Source organism: Leptonychotes weddellii, chromosome 3 (genome assembly GCF_054177405.1).
Source record: "Leptonychotes weddellii isolate Sample4059 chromosome 3, ASM5417740v2, whole genome shotgun sequence".
NCBI classification, from domain to species: Eukaryota; Metazoa; Chordata; class Mammalia; order Carnivora; family Phocidae; genus Leptonychotes; species Leptonychotes weddellii.
The window spans coordinates 133,804,415-133,812,475 of NC_138371.1; the positions used below are offsets into that span (position 1 = coordinate 133,804,415).

The 8,061-nt window shown below is 38.2% G+C and overlaps 1 long non-coding RNA gene across 1 annotated transcript in view; it reads left to right on the forward strand.

Moving 5' to 3' along the window:
- Window positions 1-8,061, forward strand: part of LOC145720661 (uncharacterized) — a 104,238-nt gene that overhangs the window by 18,844 nt on the left and 77,333 nt on the right. The gene's annotated exons all lie outside the window — the stretch shown is intronic.

Sequence of the window (8,061 nt, forward strand, 5' to 3'; positions counted from 1 at the left end):
TACCAAAAAAAAAAAAAAAGCTGTTACAGTTGTCACTATTCAATTTGCAAAAGAAAATACCAAAGTCATTCATTCATCAAAATATATTGAGTGCTTCAACACAAATGGCCTTAATACATGTCTTTGGGAACTTAAAAAATGGTCAGATAGGTTTCCCATTTTAAAGTTGAAGAAACCAAGTCACAGAAAGGTCAGATGATCTGTCTAAACTAAGAAATGGAGTTATCATTACAATAATGAGGAGTCTGGTTCACTGATTGTCAGCCAAATAATTTCACTTACCTTTTCACACAGCAACTACAAATATTACCATACTTCAGGACCCGTGATATATGTGTATCATGCAACATAAATGTCACATCTGCTGTATCTCATGTAACATAATGTAGTTGTTTTCCCTTCAGCTACAGAAAACTTAGTATGAATTTACATTCAGTTTGAATTAATTGAAAAGATGTTTGAAGTCAACTTTTTTTCCACTAGCAAAAACAAAACAAAACAAAACCAAAACAAACAACAAAAAAACAAAAGCCAGTATGTTCTTTAAATATAAAAAAAAAATTGACCAGGCTTACTTTGCTCCCTCTCCTATGGGCCTCTTGTCCCTGAATTAGCATTAATAGAGGTAGTGAGGGAAGTGAATTCCCCATTACCCGGAGAGTAAAGAAACCCAGACACGTACAGAGAGCTTAGTGTACATGCTGCATAATAGTATTTCTGAAGAGGAGTGAATTCTGTATTCAAACAGAGGTCAGCAAATAAATCCAGAGTGCCTGAGTGTTTGATTTTTCCTTTTTAAAGATGAGCTGCTCTTATGGTTAGAGGTTTTAATTTCCCAGCTCTGACACAGGTTAGTCACATATGCAAACACGGACACTATGCCGGCAGTCTCAATATAGATTAATTATTTCTGGCTGCCAGGAACCTTGAGTGGGCTATGCTATTTCCCTGATAAACCCCAACCCTCCCTACTCAAGAGACAAAAGAAACACACACACACCCGTAGAAGGCTAGCGCCTCAATCCATAGTTATTTCACCTTGAATAGACTTTCCAAATGTAGCCCTTTCATTTTGCTTTCTATATTAAACATTGAAAACCAAAAAGAAATTTCAAATCCTGGGTTTTTTTTTCATTAGTGTATCACAAACTGCTAATTAGAAAAGATTTCTTTTACTAAATGATTTAGTTCTTATGTCTGTTTTAACACTTGAAAGGTTACAGCTTCAGGAAAAAAGGAAAGAGCCTTAATTGAAGAATGAATTATTGAATATTCAGTTTTAATTGATGTTGCCCCATGCTATTATTTTACATGTTTATAGATGTTTTATGTGATTCTGTTATCAGAATAACCAAAGAGAGAGACATTGACTACTGAGCCTAAAAAGGGGAGGGCTTTTGCCTGATCCCATCCAGCCATTCAAGTTCAAGAATCATCTGAAGCATGGTTTCCATGACAACAAGTCACTAATTGAAAACATAAAGTAAAAAATCAACCTTCCCTGAATTTGGCAGCTGCATGGATGATGTCTTTTTTTTTTTTTTAATAGTAAAATGGCACTTTTCCTTAGGGAATTCCTCAAGTCATTTTCCCAAAACCAAGAAGCCACTCCATCGTGGGGTTAACTCTGATCTGGGAAAGGTGTCAACTTAAAGCTCTCCAAATCTGTTAGGCCATGATTGCCAACACCTGGCTTCCACTAGAGATAAGGGAAGACAGTTATGATGAAGAGGGAAGGATTTTTGCATCTTTGAGCTATAGAACAGCAGAGATTGCTGCTGTGGCAGATGAAGAAACCAAAGAAATGCTACCAAATACCAGATTTGAACATCTTTTAGACAAGGGGGGAAAAACAAACTGAGGGGAAAAGGTGAGTTAAAACCTAAAGTCGGCCACTTTCCTCGGGGTTAGTCATCCGTGCTCAATCACTAGCAAAGGTTTCTGGTTTCTCTGCCTGGCAGATTTAAAAAAAAAAAACAAATAAAAAAGTGCACCCCTTGAGACTTGGAAACCTGTTCCCTGGACACAATGGCACCATTCAAAATTCCCCAATTTATGAACTGCAGCATATCATTTGTAAAAATTGCTTCAGTCTGAGTTACCTTTCACCAGCTCTGTAAGTCTACTCACTGGGTCACTAGGAGTGAGCAAGAACATTTTGATAAATTCTGTTTCCATGACGATGAATTAACCAGTGAAAAGGAGGAGGTGCTGAAAGATCTGTATTCTGTAGAATACTCTCAAATGTTTGCCTGTTTTCATTTTTAGCCATTTAGTTCTCGTGGCTCCGTTCCAGGACTCTTTAATTTGCCAGTAGCTGTTTTTCCTACACAGATTACAGGAGTAATTCATCAGTGAATGTTTCACTCAGTGGTCCCCATCTAATGTAAGGAAACATAAAAATGAATTTTTCCAATTACGCCTTTTTGTTTGTTTAGAAAGAATGTAGTAAGCTTCTTTTTTCCTTTCTTTCCTCACAATCTAGCTTTAGTGTTCTTATTCTCCCTTATTTATTGACCATTACCTTACCCAGACTACAACTGTGATTTCTATGATGTAGAGATCTGCTTTTAAATACAGTAAATCCCCTGAAGACAATGATTTTTGAATTTACTGGACTGAAACTGCAGAGGGGGACGTAAAGAGAAAAAGAGCATTAAAACATGTAGGCCTGGTACATGTTACAATGAAACAAAATGTTTAGGAAAAAAATTAAAAGCAATAGAGCCTTTCCTTGACTAAATTACTTTAAATTGGCTTATTTATATACAATGGTTTCTGTTTATGTTATTCCAGCATTTATCCACTTCCTGAATTTGATGATAACACTACTATTTCCTTGGGGATCAAAAAATAAAAAAGAAATTCTGATGGTTTTGTTTTCCAAATGATGAAAATACAAAAAGAACTCGTCTATCCATACCAGAAAAAATTGGATATGCAACTATTTTCTTGAACTATGAAGTAAGAAAAATGTCCCCTCAAAACATGTATTTCTAATCTAGCTTAAATCTGTATCTCAGCAAGTAACTAATTTAGTGCGTTTTAAAAATTAAGTTCAAATAATGGATTTTTTCCCCTTGTCTTTCTTTTCACCTAAAACAAGGCAAATAACCAGTTTTCAACTTCCAACTGTTTTGTTCTGGCATTGTGTAGCCACAGATTTAAAGAACACTTACACTCTTTTCCAAATTTATTCATCCTTTGCTTGAAGGAGGAAGAAATTTTAGGGAGAAGTCCTAGACTGCCAATAATTAGCAAACCGATCAGATATTAATCTAAGACTGAAAGTGCAAAGGACCCTGAGATTCACAGGCAGTAAAGAAGAAAACTATTTAACACTTATTATGCAAAGATCTGCCAATCAGAACTACTTTTTAAAAATTTCAATAAATAGTAATGCAATAATATATTTTTCTGTTAAGAACTGTTCTTCGGGGTCATATTTGCTCTGAGAACTTAATTTCTCTACCCAGAACATAGAGAATTCTCATACTGAAAAGAATATGGTAATTTTCTTTTCCTCCCTCTTTAACACCAAAGCACAAAAAATATTATTAATATTAGTGGATCTCAAAGAATGTACATGATTGAAAATCAAAGTAATTGTTTTAATGATTAAACTCTGGTTGTTTGGCAGCAGACATCTATAAACTATTGGAAAAGGAAACCATGCCACTCTAAAATCAGTGAGTTGGTAGCCCTGAATTTGTTCCTCTTGATTTAAAACAGTGGGGGCAAGAGTGTCAGTTGACTGGATTTGGTCAAGGGGAAGTCTGATGACTTCTTTTGTTCACCTGCCATATGTAACTCCTGCTTCTTATGGGCAACGTGGGTGGGTTCTGCTGGCAGCACCATGCTTCCCTTCTGACCCCGAAGGTTGTAATGCAGGTAGCTGGCATTCAGTTCACATGGATGTTAATAGTGTGAGATCCCTCAGCCAACGTTGTCTGGAAAATAGAGATGGCATGGCCCACCCAAGAGACAGCTGCTTTCACATGGATGTGACCTGTGGCTGGCACCAGGCCGTGCAGGAGTCAGCTTGTTAATGCTAATGTCCCCGGTGAGATAGGGATAAACAGCAGCTCTCTCAGTCCTGTAGATTGAAAGTGTCACAAAAATACTGTCAGGCTCAGTTGCTGATCATTAAAAATGAGTACAAATGAGAGGAATAATGGCTTGTTGATCCACCTGAGTCAAGTTTGACATCCTTGTGACACTATTTACAACTGTATCAGTGTCTTTCAGGCATTAGAGAGATTTTTGACAAAGAAAATAATCAGGAAACTTCTTGGGTTTGGGGGTAAAACTGGTCAATAACAAAACATACTATAAGCTCCAATAATTTTTATTTCATCATACATATTAAGTGATGTGCTCAGCAACTATCCCATATGTTGCATGTATCACAGACTATCACATAAAATTGTTTTGAACACTGAAAGGACATTTTATGAATATTCAGGACAATGACATTTAAAAAGGCTTATTACTTTGTGCACGAACATAATATACAAATACATAACATTTATCATAAGTGTGGTCACATTTAAATGTGGATATTGAATGTATATCATATAGGAATATAAGCACTAATAAGAAAATATACATTTATGAATCTAAAGAGCAGGTATCTTCTAATATTTCCAATCTGCTCCTAAAAGGTTGTGTGCAATATTTTTTAATCACGTAGTTTCTTAATTTACTGAGAACTCTACATAAATAAATTTTGCGATGATCCTTTTAGTAAAATCAGAAATATGTTTGTAGTATGAAAAACTATTCTTTTTATATCTGTTTTGTAACTTACAATTTTTATACTTATGATTTTAAAATGTTGTATTTAATATAAAAAGTTTAAAGCAGGTACATGTTTTTGTTGTTGGCATTTTTTTCCACTCTTTCGGTGGGAGGTGATACTGAGCTTCAAGAGCAACAAGAGTAGCATGTTGATGCAAAGAGATTTGATCAAGAGTCCTGGCCCGGGATCCAATTCCCACTTTCCTATAGAGAATCTAATCCTGTAGGCCACACATGGCTCCCTGTGACATAAAAGGTTTATACCACTGTCCAGTTTGACAGCTCAAAATCTCTGCCACAAGCCAAGAAAACATTTACTGGATGATGTTTAGGTGAACAGAAGTAATAGTCTTCTACTTAATTTATGAGTCAGGGCAAACCCCTATCTGTAAATCACATAAAATTTTAACTGCACAGAGAGATGATCATTATTTTGAAAAGTTCTTTTAGTAAAATAGATTGCTACCAAATTCAGCAAGATAGCTGATGCAGTCATTCACTCAACAAACATTTAGGTGTATTCGCTATGGTTTTGCCCCCCAAAAGTTGATTGTGTGTGTACAGAAGATATATAGAAGTAGAGATAGAGAATCTAATGATTATAAAGCAATATGGCAGAGAACTATAGAAAGGCAACCAAAGTAATTGTAATTGTAGGAAGGGGTTATTGGAGAGAGAACAGTAAGGTTTAACAAAAGCTTTCTGAATGAGATAATTAGGGAAAGAGCATTCCATACAAAGGGGACAGCTGAACAGCGGCAAGAAGTGAAAATCAATCCATTAGGCAGAGACAACCACAAACAGCTCAGTGTTGCCTGAGTGCCCAGTGTAAGGCAAGCCGGGGAAACAGTTGACGGAGAGGTAGGCAGAAGCCACAACAAGGAGGGCTCACAGTCACTATTAATAACCTGCATGCTGGCTTGTCCTCATGGCCCTTTTGGGAGGTGAAGGCATCGATTCCAAGGGAAGATAATGACAGTGACAGTAAATGTGCAAGAAGAAGATGAATCAAATCTATGTAGAGGAAGTAATCTCACAGAGAGATGAGAGATTGCAGATTTTGTATGATGCACAAATTCTACCTTGAGCAACTGGGTGGATGGTAGTGCCACTAACTGAGGGAAAGGATCCTCTTTAGGGGGAACATGTTGCAACAAGTGTCCACGGAACATTCCTATGGAGATGCCCAGCTAGTAATTGGATAGATGAGTCTGAAGCCCAGGGCACACGCCCAAATTAAGGACATAGACTTGGAATCCACTGGAAAATAACGATATCTGAAAGCATGAGACTGGATAAGATTGCCCAAAGAATATAGGAAAGTGAGACGAGTTATAGATTAAGGACCCCACCCTGGGGTTCAATAATTTAAGAGATTGCCAAAACCAAAGTAGCCAAGAAAGGAAACAGCGAGGAGTTGACCAGAGGTAAGAGGAGAAGGCCATAACAGAGTACTAGTATGGGAGCCACAAAAGTGAAAAATGCAGCAGATGAATCCAGTAAGATGAAGATGGAAAAAGAAATTACTCTCCCCCTCTGCCTCCTCTTACCTGAATACAAATCCACATCATTAAAAATAGAAAGAACTTGGGATGCCTGGGTGGCTCAGTCCTTAAGCGTCTGCCTTAGGCTCAGGTCATGATCCCAGGGTCCTGGGATCGAGCCCCGCATCGGGCTCCCTGCTCGGCGGGAAGCCTGCTTCTCCCTCTCCCACTCCCCCTGCTTGTGTTCCCGCTCTCGCTGTCTCTCTCTGTCAAATAAATAAACAAAAATCTTAAAAAAAAAAAATAAAACTTAAAAACCTAAGACCAGGAAACATCTAGGAAAAGCCAAGGTCAGCATACTCACAGATTACTTAGGAGTTGTCTGTTCTTAATTTTTAAGCAAGGGAAGGCTTATCAGTTTATTTTGTTAATTTGTTTATTCTCTACCTCATTCTCAAAGCACCACAAATTCTTTAGATAAAATTCCTGAATTCATTCTTTTCAATTAAGTTTGCAACAAATGTTAAGCAAAAGTCAGCTCACTGCTCCTCTCATTGAAAAGTATCAGGAGTGCAGATTATATCTACTGGCATTTAAGGGTGGAAACTGCTTTGACATTAAGCTGAGAATGCTCCTGAGAGAGAAGCCTCACTCGTCAGCTGATCCTAATAGAAAAGCATAGCATTCTTCAGCGCAGAGAAGAACAGCAGGACATAAAGAAGGAGGACACTGAGCTGTAAAGCCACATAGAGCAAGCCCACTGCAGGCTCCTGAGCAGGGGAGAGTGGAAATACAATGGAATGTTGACTTCTTGGCATTGTGCACGGGAGAACCCCATCAACTGGAGACACACCTGACACACCGCCGCAGCTTTGTTGGCAGGCGATCAGATTCTAGTAACAACTCAGTCTTCGCAAGTTATGTCTTGTGTGTCTTAGGGCAAATAATTGATGTTCCTAAATTCTACTTTCTTCATTTATTAAAGTGGGATGAAATTATTAATTACCCCCTAAACTTGTTACGAAGAATCTAATGAGATACTGTATATAAAGCATTTGTCTAGTAGTTGTTCTCACCATGGAGTGATTTGTCCCCCAGGGGACATCTGGCAATGTCTGGAGACATTTTTGGTTGTCACAGCTGGGAGGGGGTGGCTGTTACTGGGATCTATTTGTAGAGGCCAGGGATGATGCTAGACACTCTACAAGACAGTACAGCACCCAACAACAGTGAGTTATCTGATCCAAAATGTCAACGGTGCCAAGGATAAGAAACTCTGATCTAGTAGCCACATGTATAAATTATAATAGCTGGTGTTTCTGGAACCCTCACACCCTGCTAGATACTAAGTGCTTAACATTTGTGTCATCTGACCCTCACCAAAATCCCATGAGATTGGCACTAGTATTATCCCCAGTCTACAAATTAGGAAACTGACATGCAAAAAAGAAGTTAAATAATATACACAAGGTCATATGCTAGCAGTGGTAGAACCAGGATTCCACAAATGTTAATTATTAGTTTTTTGTTTTGTTTTGTTTTGTTTTAGTTTAGTTTCGGGGGTAGAACTTAATGATGCATCAGTTGCATATAACACCCAGTGCCCATTCCATCAAGTGCCCCCCTTAATGCCCATCACCCAGTTACCCTACGCCCCCACTCATGTCCCCTCCACCCACCCTCTGTTTGTTCCCTATATTTAAGAGTCTCTTGGGCACCTGGGTGGCTCAGTTGGTTAAGCGACTGCCTTCGGCTCAGGTCATGATCCTGGAGTCCC